The sequence below is a fragment of the Camelus bactrianus genome, chromosome 21 (assembly GCF_048773025.1).
Source record: "Camelus bactrianus isolate YW-2024 breed Bactrian camel chromosome 21, ASM4877302v1, whole genome shotgun sequence".
Lineage (NCBI taxonomy): Eukaryota > Metazoa > Chordata > Mammalia > Artiodactyla > Camelidae > Camelus > Camelus bactrianus.
Genome location: NC_133559.1, coordinates 10,735,509 through 10,758,049, shown reverse-complemented (window position 1 = coordinate 10,758,049; position 22,541 = coordinate 10,735,509). Strand labels below are relative to the sequence as shown.

Genomic DNA, 22,541 nt, shown 5'->3' with positions numbered 1-22,541 from the left:
GGAAAGCAATTCATTTCAGTGGAGGAAAGGATGGCTTAGACAATAATTGGTGTTGGGACTACTGTCTATTCCATTTGAACTGAAATAAAGTTAAATCTTAATTTTGTACAATATACAAAATGAAAATTTTGATGGATTAAATATATATAAAACAACAAAACACCAAGAAGCATTAAAAATTTTAGGAAAATCTTTGTAAAATATCAAAGTCATGGAGATTTTTCTGAGCAACATAGGAAACCCATGGGTACATAGGAAACCTTGCTATGGCAAAAGTCAATATAAACAACAAACTGGGAGAATATTCTTTCTTCTCTCTTTCTATGTGTGTGTGTGTATGTGTGTGTGTGTATGTGTGTGTGTGTGTGTGTGAGCAAGAGAAAGAGAGAGAGACAAAGGGATAATATCTTTAATATACAAAACGTCTTACAAATAGATAAGAAAATAAATTCAATGGGCAAAGGGTACATGTGAAAGGACAATCACATAATGTAAATTGCAGATGGCCAGTAAAAATCTGAAATGACACTCAATCTTACTTGCAGTCCAACAATGCAATTTAAAGACAATGATAGTATACTATTCTAAAAAATTATTAGATTGGCAAAAAAGTCATTAATATCCAGTTATCACTAGGTTATGGAACAATAAACAATTTCACACATTTGTGCTGGGAGTATAAATTTGTAGAAGCTTATTGGAATTTAACTCGATGGTATCTATTGAAATTTTGAAATGCTCGTATTCTTTGACCCAGTAATTCTGCTTCTAGAAATCTACCCTACATCAATAAAGTCAAAACTCTTAAGGAAATATGTAAAAAGATATTCATCACAGAGTTCTTACAGCAAACATTTGGAAAAACATGTGTTCATCAATAGGGAAATTCTTGAATTTGTTAAATAGTTATGCTACAACCATATTACAGAACATTGTGTGGCTATTAAAAAATAATGAGCTATATCCACATGTACCATTCAGGAAAACTGTTCTGGGGCAAAAAACAAGTTGCAGACCAGCATGTGCAGCATAATTCCATTTTGCAATACAAAAATGTTTTTATGTATATGGATATACAGATGATAGGTACATAAGCAGATAGATAGGTAGATAGACAGACAGACAGACAGACAAAATGTTGGCAGATACATTGGGAAAGATTATGTTCATGTTACAAAAATAGGCAGAGGTAGGGATTCTCTACTATTACTTTATTATAAAATTGTAGAGTGTCGGGATTGTGTCAGTCAGTGTTCCAAGTAGAAAAGAGAAACCATTCTAAATATTTTAAGTTGGGGAAATATTTAATATAAAGAATTAAATATCTGCAAAATCATTGGAAGATCTGAAAAAGTGGATTCTTGGATGACTTCTGGGAATGGAATGACTCCTCGACCAATCAAGAAGTGACACACTGATGTCTCCTTTGAGGCCACTGTTCAAACTTCAAGTTCAAAAAACAGTATCTCACCTGACACCTGTTAGAATGGCTATCATCAAAAACAAGATATAACAAATGTTGGTGAGGACATGGCGAAATGGGAAGGCTCATGCACTGTTGGTGAGAACATAAATTGGTGTAGACATTTGGAAAGCAATATGGAGGTTCCTCAAAAAACTAAAAATAGAACTACCATATGATCCAGAAATTCCACTTCTTGTTATGTAGCCAAAGAAAATAAATCATAAATATAAATACATATACATATATAAATAGTGAAATATTATGTAGCCATAAAAAGAAGGGAATCCTGTCATTTGCAACAACATGAATGGACCTTGAGGAGATTATACTTAGTGAAATAAATCGGATAGAGAAAGATATTATCTCACTAACATGTGGAGTCTAAAAAACCCCCAAACTCATAGAAACAGAACAGACTGACGATTATCAGAGGCAGGGGTTTGAGGGACATGAATGAAGGTATAAAGAGTCTAGTTATAAGACAATTAAATTCTGGGGATATAATATAAGGCATGGTAGCTATAATTAACAATACTGTGCTGTATATTCAAAAGTTGCATAAACAAAATGAAAAGACAGCCTACAAACTGGGAGAAAATATTTGCAAATGATGTAACCAACAAAGGCTTAATTTCCAAAATATACAAACAGCTTATACAACTCAATAACAACAAGAAACCAATCAAAAAATGGGCAGAAGACCTAAACAAACATTTCTCCAAAGAAGACATACAGATGGCCAATAGGCACATGAAAAGATGACAACATTGCTAACTATTAGAGAAATGCAAATCAAAACTTTAATGAGGTACCACCTCACACTGGTAAGAATGGCCATTATTAAACAGTCTACAAATAACAAGTCAGGAAAGGGTGTGGAGAAAAGGAAGCCCTGCTACACTGTTGATGAGAACGTAAATTGGCACAGCCACTGTGGAACACAGTGTGGCATTTCCTTTAAAAACTAAAAGTAGAGTTGCCATATGATGCAGAAATCCCACTTCTGGGCATATAACTGGAGAAAACTCTAACTTGAAAAAATACATTCACCCCAATGTTCATAGCAGCACTTTTTACAATAGCCAAGCCATGGAAGCAACCTAAATGTCTATCAATAGATGAATGGATAAAGAAGATGTGGTATACGTACACAACAGAACATTATTCAGCCATAAAAAGGAATGAAATAATGCCATTTGCAGCAATATGGATGGGCCTAAGTAAAGTAAGTCAGAAAGAGACAGGCAAACACTATATGATATCACTTAAGTGTGGAATCTAAAATACAACACAAATGAACTTATTTATGAAGCAGAAACAGACTCAGACATAGAAAACAAACTTATGATTACCAACAGGGAAAGGGTGGGGGGAGGGATAAATTAGGAGTATGGGATTAGCAGATACAATTACTCTATATAAAATCTATAAACAACAAGGTCCTACTGTATAGCACAGGGAACTGTATTCAATATCCTGTAATAAACCATAGTGGAAGAGAATATGAAAAATAATATATATGTGGAACTGGATCACTTTGCTGTACACCAGAAACAAACATAACACTGTAAGTCAACTATACATCAAAGAAAGAAAGAAAGAAAGAAAGAAAACTGTCAAGAGAGTAGATCTTAAAACTTCTCATCACAAGAAAATAAAATTACAACTATGTGAGGTGATGGATATTAATGAAACTTACTATGAAATCATTTTACAATATACACATATATCAAATTGTTATTGGAGAGTAGGTTCTTGTTTCAAGCAGGAAAGAATTCAAGAACAAGGCACAATAAAGTGAAAGCATGTTTATTTAGAGACATACACATTCCATAGGCAGCATGTGGTCTGTTCCAGAAGGGACAGTGGCCCCAGGATGAGGTGGTGGCTATTTTTTATGGGTTGGGTAATTTCATAGGCTAACAAATGGGAGGATTATTCCAATTGTTTGGGGGGAGGGGTGGGGATTTCCAGGAATTGGGCCTTTGCCCACTTTTTGGCCTTTGATAGTCATCCTGGGGACTGTCATGGCACCTATGGCTGTGCCATTTAACATGGTAATGTGTTACAATGAGCATATAACAAGGCTCAAGGTCTATTTGGAGTCAAATCTTCTGCCATCTTGGGCCTAGTAGGTTCTAACTAGTTTCTGTCACATCCTCAACGGCTATGCCATTCTTTTAAAGGTTGTGCCCTGCTCCCTTCCCACAATCACTAGGTTGTGCACCTTAAACTAATACAAAATTTTATGTCAAATATATCTTAATAATAATTGGAAAACAAACAAACAAACAAAAACCAAATAAAACCCCCACAATACGACAGTTACTATCTGAGGGTCAGAGAGTTAGAATCAAGACATAGTGGCAGCTGTTTCCTAATGCCCAAATTACTGAAGAATGGACACTGAAACACTGCCCCAAGGAAACCTCATGTTTCCTTGATTTCGTTAGGCAGCAAAAACTACCAGAAAGAGGGGAGGAAAAGGGCATCCTTCTGAGCCCCATCTTCCAGATTTCACGTAGGTTCACTGAATTGGCAGACCTTATTCACATACAGAATATGAGCTGCAAGAAAGCCTGGGAAATGTAGTGGGTAGCTTATCATCATTGCAAAGAGAGGGTGGATGGAGATTGACTGGAACAATCCACAGGATCTACCAAGGGGATTATGCATGAAGCTTACTTTGTTGTGTCTTTAAATATTTTAATATGAGCACATGCCCACAATTCATCTTAATTTAAAAGAATGAATACTAATACCCATATTTCCCCATTTTTATAAAATTAGGAAAGCACACACATCTACATGTATGTATTTGTGTGAGCTTAGAAAAATACCAAAGGGATTCAAATTTAACATGTTAAAAGTTTTCTCGGAGGGGAAGTGATTACAGGTAGTTCTTAAAAAATCATTGGCATTTTCTAGAATACATATATCCTGCTTTCTAAAAAATTAATAAATTTAATTTTCTTAGAGCAGTTTTAGGTTCATAGCAAAATTGAGCAGAAAGTACAGAGTTTCCATTTATCTCCTGCCCCAACACATGAACAATCTCCTCCACTATTAACATCCTGAACCAGAGTGATATATTTGTTATAAGTGATGTACCTGCATTGACACATCATTATCACTCAAAGTCTATAGTTTACATTAGAGTTCACTCTTGGTGGGTTACATACTATGGCTTTGGATAAATGTATGATGACATGTGTCCATCATTATAATATTACACAGAATAGTGCCACTGCTTTAAAAATCCTCTATGCTCTGCCTATTTATCCTTTCCTACCCTCAAACTCCGGTCTCTGGCAACCACTGATCTTACTGTCTCCATAGTTTTGCCTTTTCCAGGAAGTCATATAATTGGAATCATACAGTATGTTGCTTTTTCATATTGGCGTCTTTTAATTAGAAATATGCATTTAAATTTTATCTTGCTTTTAATAAAGTGAAATAAACATTAAACATGAACTAAACAGAGAAGATGACAAAACTACCCCTTGTCATAATGAATGAACTGGAACTAAACAGCAGCATCCAAATTAAAAGGTTTCGAATGTTCTTGGAAACCTATTCAAGTACAAGTTTTATTATGTTTAAATGTGAATAAGCATAACAAATCTTTTTCTTGTTATAAAATCTGTACATTTAACTTTTGGAGGTTCCATTCTAAATCTTAGGAAGAATATTTACATGTGTTTGTCTCCCAAAATATAATTTTTTTCCTGTAAAAATTTGAAATATTTTTTATAGCTTTGCTTTCAAAATTATTTAACTAAAAGTAACCTTTTAAATTTAGGTTTGGCTATATTCTTTGCACAATCATTTGTCATACTTGGGAAATTTTGGGAAGGGGAAAGTTATCCCTCTGAATAATTAAGTTAAAAAATTCAGTTAAGTTTTCAATTTTAATAAAAGTTATTTTCAAAGGGAAATTTATTATAAACCAGGAAATTGTTTTGAAAGTTTTGTTATTGTTTGTACCAGCCATATACATTTATACTGAATTCTTTGGAGAAGGTATTGATAAGAGTTTACAAATTAAAGCTTGATTTATTATTTAATTGTATAGAAAAAAAGATATTTTCAGAAAGGATAAGTATCTAGAAAGGGTGAATTGATTAAATTCTTATCTTAATAATTGATAGAGGGGCCACAAACTTGACTTATTTAGCAATTTGTAAGAGCCTGCATATTCTCAATAAATAACTGTAAGGCAAAACTGTTAAAATTTTTATGGCATATAACAAGCATACTGAAATGAAGATGATCTTTGAGATTGATTAAAGAAAGTTGATTGTGGAGACTGACTCATTTGAAATTCTCTATTCATGTGGATGTAATGAAAATTATAACGTAGGTAGTAAAATAAACCACTAAAAAATTATAACTTTGGTGGTAAAATAAAGAACAACATCATTACTACTTTTCTTTGTTGAAGACAAATTTCTTTGGCAAGCATTTTCCTAAAACAGTAAAATGAACTGGTCAGTGGACCAGCAGGTGTTTTAGCTGAAAAAAATGACAAAAGTTATTTCATTTCTCAGTAATAAAATATGCTAATCAAAATTTCCACCAAGTACAAGTTGTAAATGTTGGCACATCATTGGCAGTTTTCTGGTATCTCACTTAGATGATCACTCTGACATAATAATCAAACATTAAAACAAATACAGCCTCTCTCCTCACAAAACACAAACCTACCACCACCAAAAGCTGATTCTACCTGTATCCACATGAGTGAGCCCAGACTCTTGAAATATTATGATAGCAAGACAGACAAGAGCAATCACCTGGTTGCCGAATCTGATTTATCAAGTGTCAGTTCAGTTCAATTCAGTCCAGATATTAAAAGTGACACGCTCAGTACATCAACTTCTCACCTGCTGGGCAGCAAGACAGGTGGGACACGGTCGGGTTGTTTAATGCAATTTTGAGCAATTTAAAACCTAAAATGAATATGAAAAAAATCAATATAATAGAAATTAGAGTGAAAATATGCACTCATTTTAGACTAAAACACCAAACTGGTAAGACATTTCATATTTGTGGCAGTTTTGCTTCAGGATGCAATCCATGGTCTCCTGAGGGATATATGCTTACTCTGATCTGTTTTAAGCTTTATTTGTGTGTGTACAAGCAAAGTGCTCTGGGTTGGGTGTTCTGAAGCCAAAGCTGAGAAAATTAGTCTGAAGTGAGCCAACAGTCAAGGGGCAGGGTATACATAAGAAGTAAGATTAATGGCCAAGAGAAGGGAAATAGAAATAACCAGCTGGGATGGAGAAGCAGCCCACAGGAGTTAACAGTATAAGGAAAATACCCTCCCCTATCACCCTGCTATACTTATTTCTTGTCCTGAGATTGGGCTATTTTTTTTTAAGAATACTTTTTTGGTTTGTTTTTGTTTTGAAGTATAGTTGATTTACAATGTTGTGTTAACTTCTGGTGTACAGCAGAGTGATTCCCACAATTCCCAGAGTGTCCCACAATTCAACATATATATAATACATATATATTCCTTTCATAATCTTTTTCATTACAGGCCATTATAAGGTATTGAATATAGTACCCCATGCTATACGGTAGAATCTTGTTGTTTATATATTTTATATATAGTAGTTAGAATCTACAAATCCTAAACTCCCAATTTCTCCCTTTCCACTCCCTTCGCCCACCTGGTAACCATAAGTTTGTTTTCTAAGTCTGTGAGTCTATCTCTGTTTTGTAAATAAGTTTATTTGTGTCTTTCTCTTTCTTCTTCTTTTTTCTTTAAGATACCACAAGTAAGTGGTATCATATGATATCTGTCTTTCTCTTTTTGGCTTACTTCACTTAGTATGACAATCTCCAGTTCCATCCATGTTGCTGCAAATAGCATTATTTCATTCTTTTTATGGCTGAGTACTATTCCCTTACCACAACTTTTTTACCCAGTCATCTGTTGATGGATGGTTATGTTGCTTCCATGTCTTGGCTATTGTAAACAGTGCTGCTATCATGTGCTATGATTATATTTGGAGTTTGGACCCATAGGTAAGACCCACACAAAAGTAGAATCTTGATTCTCCCACAAACGTCTAGGTATTTCCAGTGCCAATTATTATGGGAAGAGGATAATTAAAAAAAATTTTTTTGGAGGGGGACTGAGGTAATTCAGTTTATTTTATTTACTTACTTTATGTTTGTTTGTTTAATGGAGGTACTGGGAATTGAACTCAGGGCCTCATGCATGTTAAACAGACACTCTACCACTGAGCTACACCTCCCCCCAAGAGGATAATCTTAATTCACAGGAAGATGAAGGTGGAGCTTAGCAGGAAGGAGAGGGAACTCATTCCTACCTTAGGCCCTTGCTCTTTTGGCCTAGACTTAGGGGAGGATAGAAATGTGTTAGGGTATTCCTTGGTTCTTGCCTGAGGGTATCCCTTGAGTTGGGAGATCTTCTTGGGTTCCTAGATCCCATTCCAATGTGTGCATGGTAGAGGGGTTCCCCACACCAACAACCAATGCTCTGGACACCAGCTGAGTGTCCCACAATTCAACTCAGTTCTGCTCAAGTCTGAACTATAGCTGGCGACAGCATCATATCCTACAGGTTAAGGGGTCAGTCCTAGAAGACTTCCTCCAGCCCTCTTCAGACACCAAGCACAAGTCCTGGCTGTTACCTGCATTTCTGATCAATTGACTATAAATCAGAGGTTCCCACGACCTCCTCCTTAAATTTGATTTGCTTCAGTGGTTGACCTAACTCAAAGAAACAAATTAACTACTAGTTCACTGGTTTATTATAAAAGGATATAATTCAGAATGGCCAAATGGAAGAGATGCACAGGGCAAGGCACGGGGAAGGACATGCCCTCTCTAGGCATGACACTCCCCGACAATCTCCATGTGCTCACCAAACTGGAAGCTCTCTGAACCCAGTCCTTTGGGAGTTTTATGGAAGCTTCATTACATAGGGATGATTGACTAAATCACTGGCCATTGGTGACTGAACTCAACCCCCAGTTCCTTCCCCAACCCGTGAGGTCAAGGTGTGGGACTGGAAGTGTCAACCCTTTAATCACACTCTAGCCCCACTGGCAACTAGCCCCCATCCCTAGGTGGGGGTCCAAAAACTCACCTTATTAACATAACAAAAGACAACTTTACTGTTCACATCAGGAAATTGCAGGGTTTTAGGTGCTCTGTGCCAGAGATAAAACAAAACCAATTATGTATTTCTTATTATAAATCACAGTATCACAGAAATAGGTTGAGGCCATTCAAAGAGCAGAAGCCAGAACCTGTAGGCTCTGAGAACAGTCATAATTAGGAACCAGATCTAATAACTTTGAGGGTTTTTTTTGTTATCTTTGAGAATTCAGTAGTGTTCTCCTAAATATAACAGTATGGGCTTAGTTATGGAGAATTGAGGGAACGATTTATGTCCATTTTAGGGGGTTTAGTCAAAAGTGGGAGAGAGGGAGCTCTGAGATCACTAGGCAGTGGCAATAGAGAGCCTCTTGGGAATATGAATTTCAGGGAACCAGAACTGGAGCTACCAAACCCAGTGTCCTTTCATACAAGTAGATTTTTTTTTTTTTTTGTGGTCTTTCACTCTAAGGGATTTGAAGAGATGAGAAGCACGATAGACTGGCAGAACCACTTGAAGTGTCACGGCAGAAAAACTAGGAAGAAGCAACCAAAGGACGGAAGACTGTTATTTGGAGGTTTGGGGCAATTATTTATTTATTAACTATCTCTTACTCTTTGCTCTGACAAAAACTAGTCAGTTAATGTCTCTTGATGTAGGGGGCTGATAACACTGTCTGGCATAAAGTGAAACAAGATATTTGCTGAATAAATGGATTGAAGAAATGAATGAATATGACGGAGCCTTGGTCACTGTAGCACACAGATGAGGAAAACACACCAATAACTATGTTCCAGTGAGATATGTGTTGTAACAGATCAGTAAATAATGACCTAGAGGAGTTAAGAACTAATAGAGGGGCTTATTTGTCCTTTGAAATGAGGGAGGAAAAAACTGTGAATGAAATGCAGGTCAAGGATGTATTCAGGGGTGGTGATATTTTGAATAAAACCTGAGGACAAATACATTTTTTCCTGGTGGGGAATATTTGAGAAAAAAATGATAATGAGCAGGACCTGCTGCTTAACATAAATGAGTCAATATTTTGTGGTCAGCTTACAGTGAAAGTCTTGAGGCTCTGAGACGTCACTTTTAGATCACTGCACTTCGTCCAATTGTGAGTAGAGGACAATATGGACAATGCAAGAGAAGGGCTCATATCACAGCTTTAGAACGTTCCACAGGAAGGTTAGAAGATAGAAAACCATAATTGTCTGCAATTCTTAACTAAAACTTTATGTAAATCTTGGGGATCCTGGTTGTCAGAGAAGATATCTTGCTTTTGTGCCTGTGGTTTAGAAATAGTCAGGGATAGAAAGTTGGGACTAGGGAAATAAAAACAAGTGGTCTAATGTAAAATTAGAGCAAATTATAGCTTTCTTACATAGCAGAGGCTGTAAAATGGGATTAGAACATGTCTAATGAAATAGAGGAAGAACCAGCAGGAATTATTCTGCCTGAGGACTATCGGTTTTACAGAGAAGAGATGGCATTTGCTTGGCATATTTGGGGAAAAACTGGAGATGGGAGGATAGTTTAGTATGTATGTCAGATTCCTGTTCGGCCCCATTGAGCCATTCTTGAGCATCTTGGAGATTTGGGGTGATAGGCAGAAGCCAACTAAGCTGTAATTTTGAAGGACTCATCCAGATAGGGAGGACAATCAAAGCAGATTTGGTCTTCCATTGAACTGGGTAGAGATCAATTTCCCCTATTTCATGGGAAAAGAGCAAAACGTTGCTGCCTTGAGGACTGAAGAGAGAGCACCAAATCTTGGCACATGGTAAGGGTGGCTTCAGAAGCCCTAGGGATAGCATCCCTGGAATAAACACTGGGCTTTTCACAGAGAGCAGTGCTGGCAGTGATAAGGAGAGAGGGTTTGTGAGCTGCAGAAAAGTGAAGGACAGTGAGTCCAAGGGGAGAGTAAACTCCTATGAGCACCACCATGGACCCTCCAACATAACTGAACGTAACTCTGGGGTTAAGGGAAGGGCCAAGAAGGCTTTCAGATAGTGTGACTCAATTCTCTTTCCCAGGTTGATGAGGTCTGGGAAAAACCAGATGTTGCAGAAAAAAATCGATAGAGAATGAGCACTCCCAGGCTTTCTTTTGAGCAGGTGCATAAGCACCTACTGAGACTTGATAACCAAGTCATCAAATAAAGAAGTAAACCAAATCGCATGGGGTTTGGAATATCTGGGGACTGAAGAAAGAGCATCTAGATGTGACCAGAACAGACATTAGTTCATTACCTTTTAGGGATTAAGGGTTCTCCTATTCTTCAGTGAGGTGAAACAGAGAGGCAAATCATTATACGTGGTCTAACCCAGAAGGCCAAGTAATTATAATGAATAAACATATTGTTCTCATTGTAGAATGTGGGTTCAGTTACTGTCGGTGGACTCATCTGTTATTTTTCTAAAGATTTTTGATGAAGATCTTCCAGGTATTCTTGTATTAAGAGAGCTTGACAGAATGGATCCAGATTTTTAGGTTAAAATAATGGTGTCCAGAGAGAATAACACAGGTAATAAGAACCATTGATAGAACTTTGTCATTGTGAGGCTTATTTCTCTCTGGGTATGCCACTGTTAGTTTGAATGACTGCTTATTACTTCATCCATCACATAGATGTAGTATAAATCACTAAGCCATCCATTTATGTAGTGAATATAAATCTTTTTCAATAAACTCAGGTGAGCAAGTAATGCCACATCTCTATTTGCTTTAAATCAAATTAAATAAGTCTCTAGGCTTATGTCCCATAAAGTTACTAAACACTCTAACTGGGTCATTATTGGGGTTCCCTTTCTAATGATCCAAGGTCAAGTAAAGGTTCCAAAAGGCTTACATTAACACTCATAAATCAGGAAGACCCACTGGGTACTGTGGAGACGGCCACTGATCAAGATCTCCTGGACCGTGAAGTCTGCAACTCTGCTGCTGCTGTCACATAGACCACAGGCATCTTGGTCCAGGTTGGGAGTCCTAAGGACGTAGATATATACTAGATGTATACCTTGCAACCATCCTCTCAGAGACTCTGCTCCCTCTCCAGAGGGCTGCCAGATAGTGGAGCCAGGGTGCCTGATACACACTGGACCTACCAGTCTTTACCCTCCTCCTAGCCTGGGGTTCTTTTCATTCTCCATGGATGCCTCCACAGGTCTACCTCTCTCAGCTCCCAGCATGAGCTCTGCAGGAGATCAGGGTTTTGATGAATACGTGTTCAATAAGAGATTATTTCCAACAGCATTGGTTGCTTGCTGTTACAAACCTTCCCCGGCCACAAGGAAGCTTTATGCTACTTGTTTAGAATAGGATACGTTCAGGAACAGCAATAGCAAATTACTACCTCAGGGGGTATCCCTGCATTATTTATTCAGTAGTGATCTACACCTAACTATATAGCAGGCTCTGGTCTAGGCACTGAGAACATAATAGTGCACGTGACGTAATACATAATAGTGCCTTATCCCCATCTTCAAGGATGTTGTTGTAGTGGACAATAAGCACAAGTCAACAGCCAACAACGACACAGCTGATAAACTTGGGAGAGTCACCTTAACTAAAGGAGGGAGGTGCAGAAGTTATTCTTTGAGGATGTTTCATTTGAGTTGAGATTGGAAAAAGAGAGTTAGCTGGTAGGTCAGTCAGAGTGAACAACATGTGCAAACACTGGGGGCAAAAGAGACACCAGCATGTTTTAAGAATTGAAAGATCAAACAACCTGTGATGCTGGGGGTCAAGGTGCGATGTGGAGAGAAATGAGGCTGGAGGATTAAACATGGCTCTGATCAGTGAAGAGCCAGCCATGCACGTGAAGGTCTTTAGAGTTAAGGGGGTTGGCTACTTCACACCCATTCCAATCTCATTTTTTTCTTTTCTTACTTCCCTATTATGACTGGAAAATTAAAACACAGGGAGCTAATAATATGCTTTAATTCTGAGAGTTGATGTTTTTGTTTCAGAATGATTGTTCCAGCTCCTTTGTGAAAACTGCTTTGGAGGGGGACATGGGGAGCTGCGAGGACACAAATAAGAGGGCTGTCAGAAATACAGGTGGGAGATATGGCAGCTGGTGTACGTCTAAGGAGGTAGTGCTGGAGACACAGGTAGATCTGAGAAGTGCTTAAGGGGGAGGAGTTGACCAGGTTAGGAACACAAAGCAATTGAAAGGTTTCTGGCTTGAATCAGTAGACAGAGTGAATATTTACCTCTCTAAATAATGCTGGGGTTAAAAAAGCTTTTTAATATATTGAATAATTCCTGTAAACTGGTAGATAGAATGAATTTTCCCCAAGTTTTCAATTATGACCATAGAGATTTAGAGCCCCAGGAATGCCTGAAATTTCTAATAAAAAAAATGGTCATTTTCCCAGCTTGGAAATGATCCTGTTCCTTTAGCCATCCCCCCCACCCTCCCCTCAAACAAAACCTACAGAGGCAATTTTGAAAAATATTTCACACATCAGCTGGTATCTGGAGTCAAGGCTGTCTGAGACATGCAGATCCTGAGAACTCAGCCATGGAATCCTCACCATAGCGAACAACAACAGGAAGAGTGAAGCTGGCAAAGCTCTCGCTGTTTCCCAGTGCTCATCAGCCCGCCCAGGCTTCGCCCAGCAGTCTGCTTGCAGCCCCAGCCTATGCCCGAGATCAGGTCTATCGGGCTGTGACTTTGAAAAGCTTTATGTGGGCTCAGGAGAGGGTGAGTGGAGCTGAGAACACTCAGAATTGTGGGGTGAGGAGGTGGAATAAGTCTCTAGTTTCCAGTATTTTCCTCGATAAATATAGTAAGATAATTCAATTCCCTATTTCTGCCTTTTATTTCCTTCCACAGACATAGGTACAAAAAGCTTTTGCATTCTCATAACAGAGAGATGGAGGGGGGGAGGGGGAGGGAGAAAGAGAGAGAGAGAGAGAGAAGAAGGAGGAGGAAGAGGGGAAGGAAGAGGGGGAGGGGAGGAGGGAGGAAAGGGGAAAAGAGAAATCCTATGAAACCAGATGAGCACAACTAAGGAAACCAATGATTTTCACCAGTCAATCCAGGTCTATACTGTCTGCCTGGGGGTGCGGCCTCTTTTCGTGGTCCCTGGGCTCAAGCTAGTAAGACTCCCTCCCGAGGGAAAAAAACTGATGTCTATGGCATGCAGTGAGTGGGAGGGCAGCCCTTTCCCAGGTTTCTAGGCCATTCTTGCTTTGCGGCACATCCATGAGAGTTGAGTCCCTTTAGGGGTTGTTGAGCTCTGGGTGGGTGGGAAGCCCATGGTGAGGCGATGTCTGGAGAAAGGATTCTATGTGGGGACAGAGGTAAGCATCTTTCTTGGGCAGAAGCAGATCTTTTTGTGGGGAATGGTCTTTGATAAGAACCAGTCCATGGTGGGAAACACTGGAGATGTGAACATGTGAGACTTTGTGTCGTCACGAGGAGAGATTAACAATGTCTATCATGGTGGGCCTTCAGCCCTAATGTCCTGGACTGGGGGGCACAAATGTATGGGATTCACAGTGGAGGGTTCACCAAGCCCCAGCTGCAGTCGTGGGGCTGTGATCCTCTCTGACAGCAGCGGTTCTGAGCATGCCCACTGGGGATGACACCTCACCAGCTTCAAAGCCTCAGACTCTCAGGACTTTTTTGCCTTTATACCCTCAGGTGATGCACTGTGGACACTGGAATCCTCTCTCTGTTCTTCACTGACATCAACAAATGCACATTTCTTTGTAAGTGAAAGGTAATTTATAGGATGTGCTTTTTTTCATAAGGAATCAAAATTATGGAATTTATTTTTTACATTGAAAAGGATTTTAGGTAAAATCCAGCATCCTTATTATATTGGTTTTCTATTGCTGCTGTAACACAGTATCACAAACTTAGCGGCTTAACACAGCACCAATATAAATTTATTATCTTACAGTTTTGGAGATCAGAAGTCTAAAATGGGTGGGTCCACAGGGCTGTGTTCCTTCTGGAGGTGTTGGGGTTGGTCAGTTTCCTCACCTTTTCTAGCAGCTAGAGACCGTCTACATTCCCTGCCTGGTGGCTCCTTCCTCCATCTCTGGAGACTGTGACATAGCATTTTCCCTTCTCTCTGACCTCCTGCCTTCCTCTTATAGGAACCTTTGTCATCACATTGAGTCCTCCTGGATACCAGTATAACCTCTCCATCTCAACATCCTTAACTTAGCTGCAAAGGGAACAGATTCACAGGTTTCAGGGATTACGACACAGGCAGCTATTCAGCCTACCACACTGATTTTATAGAAGATACAATGGAGACCTCAAAGAAGAGGAATTAAAAAAAAAACTCATAGGGTTTGTCTGGGCCACTAACTGTCAATGTGGCATTTTTGTCTGAATGGTGGTGGAGAGATTAACTCTATGCTGGGTGTATGGCTTGGTGAGTGGAGCACTGGGAGCCAGCAGCCCGACACCCTCAGTGGGACACCCAAGTGCAGTGAACATCCTGCACAAGTATAGTGTGCCTTGGGGCTGGTGAGTGTCTGTACCGGAAATAGAATGCTGGCCTTACAATATTCTATTCCCATTCCCCCAGGCTCACCTCTTCACAGCTATGACTCTGAGTCCAGGGATCATCGCAAAAGAGCTGGCTCAAGGACTTCAGGGCATGTACTAAAATGTTCTGTACTCCTAAAGTTATCAGGCCATGCTGCCGTTCAACCCTGCCTCTGAGTACCGTCCACTCAGCTCATATATGCCAGACTTCTTCTTTTATTGATAATATTTCAATAATCCTCTTTCTGTTCCATTTCATTGTGTCCATAAACATGTACATCCAAGTCAGCGCGCCTGTCTTTTAAGTGTGGACTGCTTGCATCTTGCTTTATAGCACCAATAGTCTTAGCCACCTCTAAAATGGCAAGACATTTTGGTTCTGAGTTTTTTATTCTCTGGGGCAATGTTACCTTTCTATACCGTTATTATCAAGGGGCTTTAATCAGCCTTGACTGAAATGAGAATTCCTCTAAATCAGCATTGTTCAGTAGAACTTTCTGCCATCATGGAAATACTTCACTCTGCTGTCCAATACGGTAGCCACCAGCCATATGTGACTACTGAGCACCTGATATGTGGCTAATGCGACAGAGGAACTGAATTTTAAATTTCACTTAATTTTAATTAATTTAAATTTAAATAGTCACATGTGGCTAGTGGCTACTGTATTGGGCAGCATAGATCTAGACTCTTTCCCTGAGATAAAGGAGAGTAAGTGTAGGATGTAGGAAAGGGTATTATTAATCACAAAAGCTTGTAATTAAGAGAACAAAGGAAGTAGAGGTCTTCATCGGAATAAAAAGAGAAGAAAACCTGGGAAGGTTAAAAGATTGTCTTCCACTGAGCCCTGGACCTAATTTTGTCTTGTTTCTACCAGAGGGCAAATAAGTTGTTATCAAATAGTTTAATGTATTCTGGTGCAACTCTTTAGAAGTGTGTGCTTTATGCTTTTATTCCTTCCTTTGTGTTCAGTATTTTCCTTATGACTCATTTTCTCCTTTATCTTTTTCTCTTTGTCTTGAATAGCGGTGAGTTGATCCATACTTGCTATTTAGTTAAAAGGAAAAAGTACATCCAGAACATCTTTTGATTCTGTTACTGTGCATTAGTAGTAAGGCTTCAGTAGTATTCTTTCTCTTGGGACTGTTGAGTTCAGTGAACTAAAGGCACTCTGGGAGCACTATGCTTGGAGTGGCATTTTATGTATTGTTAGTTCAAAATTGTGCCCAGGATGGTAGAGAGGCCTTGCGCTTAAAGAAAGAGGACATACAGCATTGGGAGAATGTTTGGGATTAGGATACATGTCTAGAGTGTTTATCAATTAGAAGCCTGTGCTTTCTCTGAGAAAGTTAAACGTGGCTTCTGCTGAGAGATAAAGAGTGTGTGCTGTGGCCTGTCCTCAGAGGATGGGGGAGGTCAGTGTCTGGAGGAGGTCCTAGGACTGATAAAGGGGACCCAGGATGAATTAACAAAAGAGAGATCTTGGTAGGAGACAGGAAAACAAGGGGGAGTGGTCACTCTCCTAAATTTTTGCAGGAGGGAGTGCAGAATTATATGCACTTGGTGTCAACAGGGCAGGATGACCTTCGGTCAGTAGCACCTGGTAGGAGCTCAATTCACGTCAAGCTGCAGGAAGCAACAGAAGAGTAAGGGAGAGAAAAGAGAATGGTGATAAGGAACCAGAGAGGCAAAATGATGGGGATAATTATTAGTGTGGAAGATGCCTAGTATCATTTCAGCTCCACCCACCAGGAAAAACACTGGGCACTCAAAGGAGGGCAAGAGAAAGGAGGCCCTTCCTAGAGGTATCAGTACAAGACATGAGGGGATACTGACAATGGGTTGCTTTCTCTGACATTTGTCATACAGAGGAGATAAGCAGCTGCCTGCAGGAGATTACTGCGGTGGGAATCCCCACTGTAAACGTGTCCTGCGCACCCAATACAAAAAAGACTTTGTAAGTTACAGATGAGTAAGAGGATATGATGTCTCTATGAGGAAATGCTAAGAATGAGAGCAAGGAAAACTGAAATGGTTTTTGAATTTTTCAGGAAATCCTTCACTCTTTTATCTACTCACCCACTGTGGGTTCACCTCCTTTGAGATCCACTAATCTCAGTGAGAGTGACCTCCTCACTCTGCAGAGTTTACCAGGGTTCAGGCAGGAGGACTGCTTTTCTAAAAGTCATGTGGTGAGTCAGATTCAGATGTGGGTCTCATATCTTACTCAGTGATTTTTCCTTATCTTAACCCACTAACGTTTTGTGAATTGTAGGGACAGCTTTATTTGTGAGTTGCTAGGAAATTTAATATAGTTTTCAAATTATCCATTCTTTTCACTGAGATCCTTAAAGAAAATGGTTGTTTGAAAGATTATTACTTCAGTTTAAATGATCTCATAAGATATTTACTGGCCCTGTTTATACTTCCCACATCTACTTGAAACTCTAACGTCCAAAATCTCACAAATATGGGAAGTAACACTTCCTTTAAATTTTAATGGATATATTTACATTTTATCCAACTAACATATGCTTGTAATTAAAAAACAAAATAGTGCAGAAGAGTTTTAAAGAAAAGCAACAGTCCTTTGCCTTACCATTCCACCCCTAGTCCCACTCCACAAAGGCAATCGCTTTTAAACTTTTCAAATTATTTATGTTTTTATGGAAGTAGCCTCTATTCCTCTAAAAAAAGTCTTACATCACTATTTCTTATTTAGTCAATTTTAGACATTATCTATAGACTTCCTCTTATGATGGAGGTGGAGTCAGCACATATTCCTTTCTTCGAATGAAGGGGTATCACCATTGTAGTTAGTCTATTGGCTTCTTTGTAACATTTAATTTCATTCTAGTCAGCAGAGACACCACACACAGTATCTCTTTACTCTCCATTTTACATTTTACAGGATGAAAAAATCAGTATTTCTACACTTTCTTTTACTTCTTTCCTCCCCTTTTCACTTCCTCTTCTACATTTTCAGATCACTAAATGGAATAGCATTTATAATCTATTAACATAATTATGAGCTTTGTCTACAGATTGATTCTAAAAGCTGAAACTCAGGAGTGTTTACATGATTACGACTTTGTGAATATTGTTCACAGCAGAGCCAAATTATATTCTATGATTATATTTCCCTTCTAGGTTTTTTTTTGGGGGGGGGGTCTAACTGCATTTTTTCTTGTATTGTCTTTGTAGCAGCAACAATATTGTCAAACCAAAGGCTCCTCTTTATTCTCCTCACCTCTGCCTGATCTACTGGTACCTTTTTTTGTAGCCAACTATCTTTTCTTGCTAATCTGGGCTGATTACTCTTAGGATGGTGATATACTGGCTATCAAATTCTAAGCTGAAAAACATTTTTTTGCTTTATTACTTTGAGGGTTTTCTCTTTTAAAATTCATGCTGATTTGCTAAGTATGATGCCAACTTGCTCCTCATTAGTGACTGAACTGTTTTTCTCTAAGGGAAATTTTTAGGAAAATCTCTTTACCCTTGGTGTTCTGAAATTTCAAGAATTTGAGTAGATGTGGTGATTTTTGTCTTCATTCATTGTATTGCACAATTAGTGGACCATCATAGTCTGGAAAACTGTTCACCTAACCCTGGTAATTTCCTACATCAGTTCTTTAATAATTACCCACTCTTTGTTTCTTTCTAGAATTCATATTGATTGGATATTGGAACTTCCTGGCTGATCTGTTTAAGACTTTATTTTCTGTCTTTTTGTGTTTAGGTTCTATTTTCAGAGAGATTGTCTTCACTTTATATTTCAATTCTTTATTAATATGTGGCAATTATATATTTCTATTTCTAAGTGCTTTTTGGGAGGTTCTCCGATTGCTCCTTTTTCATAACACTCTTATTGGAGGAGGTCATCAAGAGGATGTGACGGCCAGTCAATCCAAGAGCAAGTCCTGGGAAATGGGAGGCTCCTCACCCCTCCCCTGCTCTTGCACTCAGAGCCATTTTCAAGGATGTTGCCTGGAGAGAGCAATGTGTTGCTGAGACCATTTGGACTGAATATGTGACTGAACCTGTTAAGGCCTCTATATAAACTTTTTAAGATTCTGGTGAAAAGGTGTGGAGATTTACTCATCTTATGGACGCCCAAGACAGGACTCACATGCGTAAATTCCCTTATTAAATCTGCCACCTACCAATCTGGAGTGGTCTACCTCTTCAGTCTCTCCTTGCCCTCCTAGTTTGGGGGTCAGTTTTGGATTTCACTTAGGGAACTCCGGAGGTTGGCACCCAATGCACACCTTCTCGTTGTATACGATTACAATGTCTGAGGATATTGGAGTTTTCTTTTTAAGTTCTCTTCTGCTTCCTAAATAATCTGTGCTGCCTCTAGAGTTACTTTTCTCCGTTTTCTCAATCTTCTGTTACATCCTGCATTTCTTCCCAAATACATAATGACACTTGGTTATGCATCATATTTATAAGTAAGACTATAGAAAAAGTCGTGTGTGTGTGTGTGTGTGTGTGTGTGTGTGTGTGTGTGTGTGTCTATTGGTGGGCATTCTTCTTTGGATGAGTGTGTGGGGAGCTTGCCATTAATTAGGCTGGGGATCCTTAAGTAACACAATGTAAAGGGCCCGCCAGACCTTTGGGACCCTGGGGCCATGACTAGCTCCCTTTGTTCTATTTTGGTCAATTTCTTTTAGAAAAGTGCCCATTGTTTATGTATTGATTTTTGGCTTGGATGTAAAGTACTTATCTGCCAACTATTCTGGTCAAACCCACTAAGGAAGAATTGCTGGGGGTGATGCTTTTAACAGTTTTCAGGCTTTAGTTCCCACTGCCTGTGGTTCCCAGAGTTTCAGAGGCAGATTTGGTGTTTTTCTAGGTTCTCCTAGGTAGATTTTCTTCCTCCCTGGCTCCTTAGCTCCCTTCTCCTCCCTCATCTATTCCAGGCTATGGGTTTCTTTTTTTGCCCAGATCCGGAATCTTTCATTTGCTTTTTTCTCTTCCAGAAATGTTTAGAAATATTTCACTTGCTAATAGCTTCCCCCCTGCTCTCGATTGTTGTGAATTTATATCATTTTTGTTCTTTTAACATCTTTTTAACGTGGCGTTGGGAGACAGAGAGATGATCATTTTTGCAAAGTTTGCAATTTTGAACCAGAAAATCCTCTATATTTCTTACTCCCACTGAGACAGGAGGGAAATGGGCAGGGCAAATTAAAAGAATGACACAGCAGTTAGCACCAAGATGGTGGAAGATTCATCTCCCAGGTTTTGTTAAACTGGAGCTTCAATATAAGCTTATTGTAACACAATAGCATGCTAAATGGTACTCCCACAGGTGCCGTGACAGTTTCAAGGCTGACCATAAAAGGTTAAAAAATTGGTGATGCCCCAATTCCTGGGAATCCCAGCCCCTTCCCCAAAGTAGTTGGAATAATCCTCCAGCTTGTTAGCATATGAAGTTATTGAGCCCATAAAAACTAACAACCTTGCACCTCGTGGCCTTTGTCTTGCCTTTTGAGATGACCCGCATTTTGTATATGGAGTGTGTACCTACTTTTACTTTAAACTAACCCCACCCACCCCAACCCCCTGCCTTGTGGTCTCTCTGGTCTGAGATGGCCTACACTCTGCCCATGGAGTGCACATCTCTCTGAATAAATCTACTTTTACTCCACTATGGCTCACTCTTGAACTCCTTCCTGTGCAAAGCCAAGGACCCTCACTTAGTGGGGTGCATCCCAGGGACTCACCTAGGACCTGGGACATGACTGTCCTCTCATGCCCCATTTTTCCTGATCACCACCATTTGATATTTTAAAGATTTTCTGCATTACATTTATTTAGTATAGGTATACATATATGTACATATTACAAAATTCAAGAGGCCCAAAAGGGTCAACAGCAAATTTAAGTCTCTCTCTCATCCCTCTTCCTTAGGCAACCAGTTTCTTGTGTGTCCTTCCAGAAATTTTCTATGCAAACATATATTTTTAATTAAAAAAATGGAAGCAGAAGCATAAAAACACACTGATTCACACTTTTCTTTTTGCACTTACCAATATCTTGGAGATCGCTGCATATTGGTATAGCATAGAGCTTTTTAAAAGTTATTTTTAATCCTCCCTCATGCTAGAAACTATCCAGATTCCAGCTGGCCTGTGCCTAGGATTCATATCAAGGGTCTGAAAGTGACATCAAGGTAAACATTGACAATATTTTCCTGCCTGAAATACGAACTCATTATTTCCAGTGAGCTGCTGAAAACATATTTTTAAAGAGAAAGTACTGATTATGTCCCAAACAAGAGGTTATTAACTGGAAATCTCCCTAGAATACCTTCATCTCACCTTGGAAAGAAAGATAGGCTCCTTTTTGCTGTGTCACCTTTACAACATCACTCATCCTTGATCAGTTAGGTATCCTGAGTTGAGGTGCAGGTGAATGTTGGAAGGACGGGAAAAAACGTGTCTTTAGCTGCCAGCATTTATTTTCAGTCTTTATCACTGCATGTAAATGGGTATAAAAAACATAAATTCCAGATATAAGCTGTTGTTAGGAAGGCACCAACAAAGAACCTCCTCTATACTAGAACAATTGAAAGAAAAATCACCATTGAGTACATATCATATCAATTTTGGAATAAATCATGTTGATATTATCAAATTGGAACAGAGAAATAATCTGGTAATATATAAAGTAAAAAAAATTTAATTTCTGCGAAGTGTTTCACTAATGAATACACTGTAATTTACTTAACATTCCCTTACTATCTTTTAACTTCCCCTTCAATCTTTTGCTTTTATAAACGAAGCCACAATAAATTTCCTTTTATACACAGTACTTTACACACAAATAAGTACATTTGTGATAAATCCCTAGATGTAAAATAAATGGTCAACTGCCATCTTTATTGGGGTGTGTGTGTATTAATTAACGCTCTCGCCAACAATGTGAGAAGCTGCCTGTGTCTTCAAACCTGGGACCACCATACCAGTTAAGATCCAAATCAATTATTTAAACAGGTTCATATAAAAAATTAAGTAAGTATAAAGTTATTAAGAAGAGAATTATGAAGAGAATACTTAACTATCAGACACAGAGCAACAGCGAAAATCAGCTGCCGTCTCTTAGGCTGTAGGAGCAAGTGAAGAGGTTGAAAGAATTACAACTTGGCGGCTTAGAGGAGGGCGCCCTCAGTACTGAAATGCATACCTGTTTGGAGCAGGATTTTCTTCAGCCGGTGCGGTGAGCTTGGCGTAGGGACTCCATGGGCCCGGACCAGGCTTCTGAGGAGGGAACGCTAATTGGTAAGTGATGGCTCACTGAGAAGGGGAAGGTCAGGCTGACTCGCAAGCTTCGGAAAAAAGGCAAACTGGATTCAGCTGCCGCAGCAGCTTAAGCACCCACGCCTCAGGTGAAAGGAGTTGCTCGGTCACGCG

General features: G+C 39.1%; 1 long non-coding RNA gene across 1 annotated transcript; it reads right to left on the bottom strand.

Moving 5' to 3' along the window:
* Window positions 1–6,310: 6,310 nt before the first annotated feature.
* LOC123617029 (uncharacterized) lies at window positions 6,311–22,534 on the bottom strand. The gene is made up of 3 exons (XR_006725115.2): window positions 22,315–22,534; window positions 21,450–21,605; window positions 6,311–6,417 (listed from the first exon to the last, which is right to left on the bottom strand). It is a non-coding gene; the product is annotated as an uncharacterized LOC123617029 (long non-coding RNA).
* Window positions 22,535–22,541: the final 7 nt, after the last annotated feature.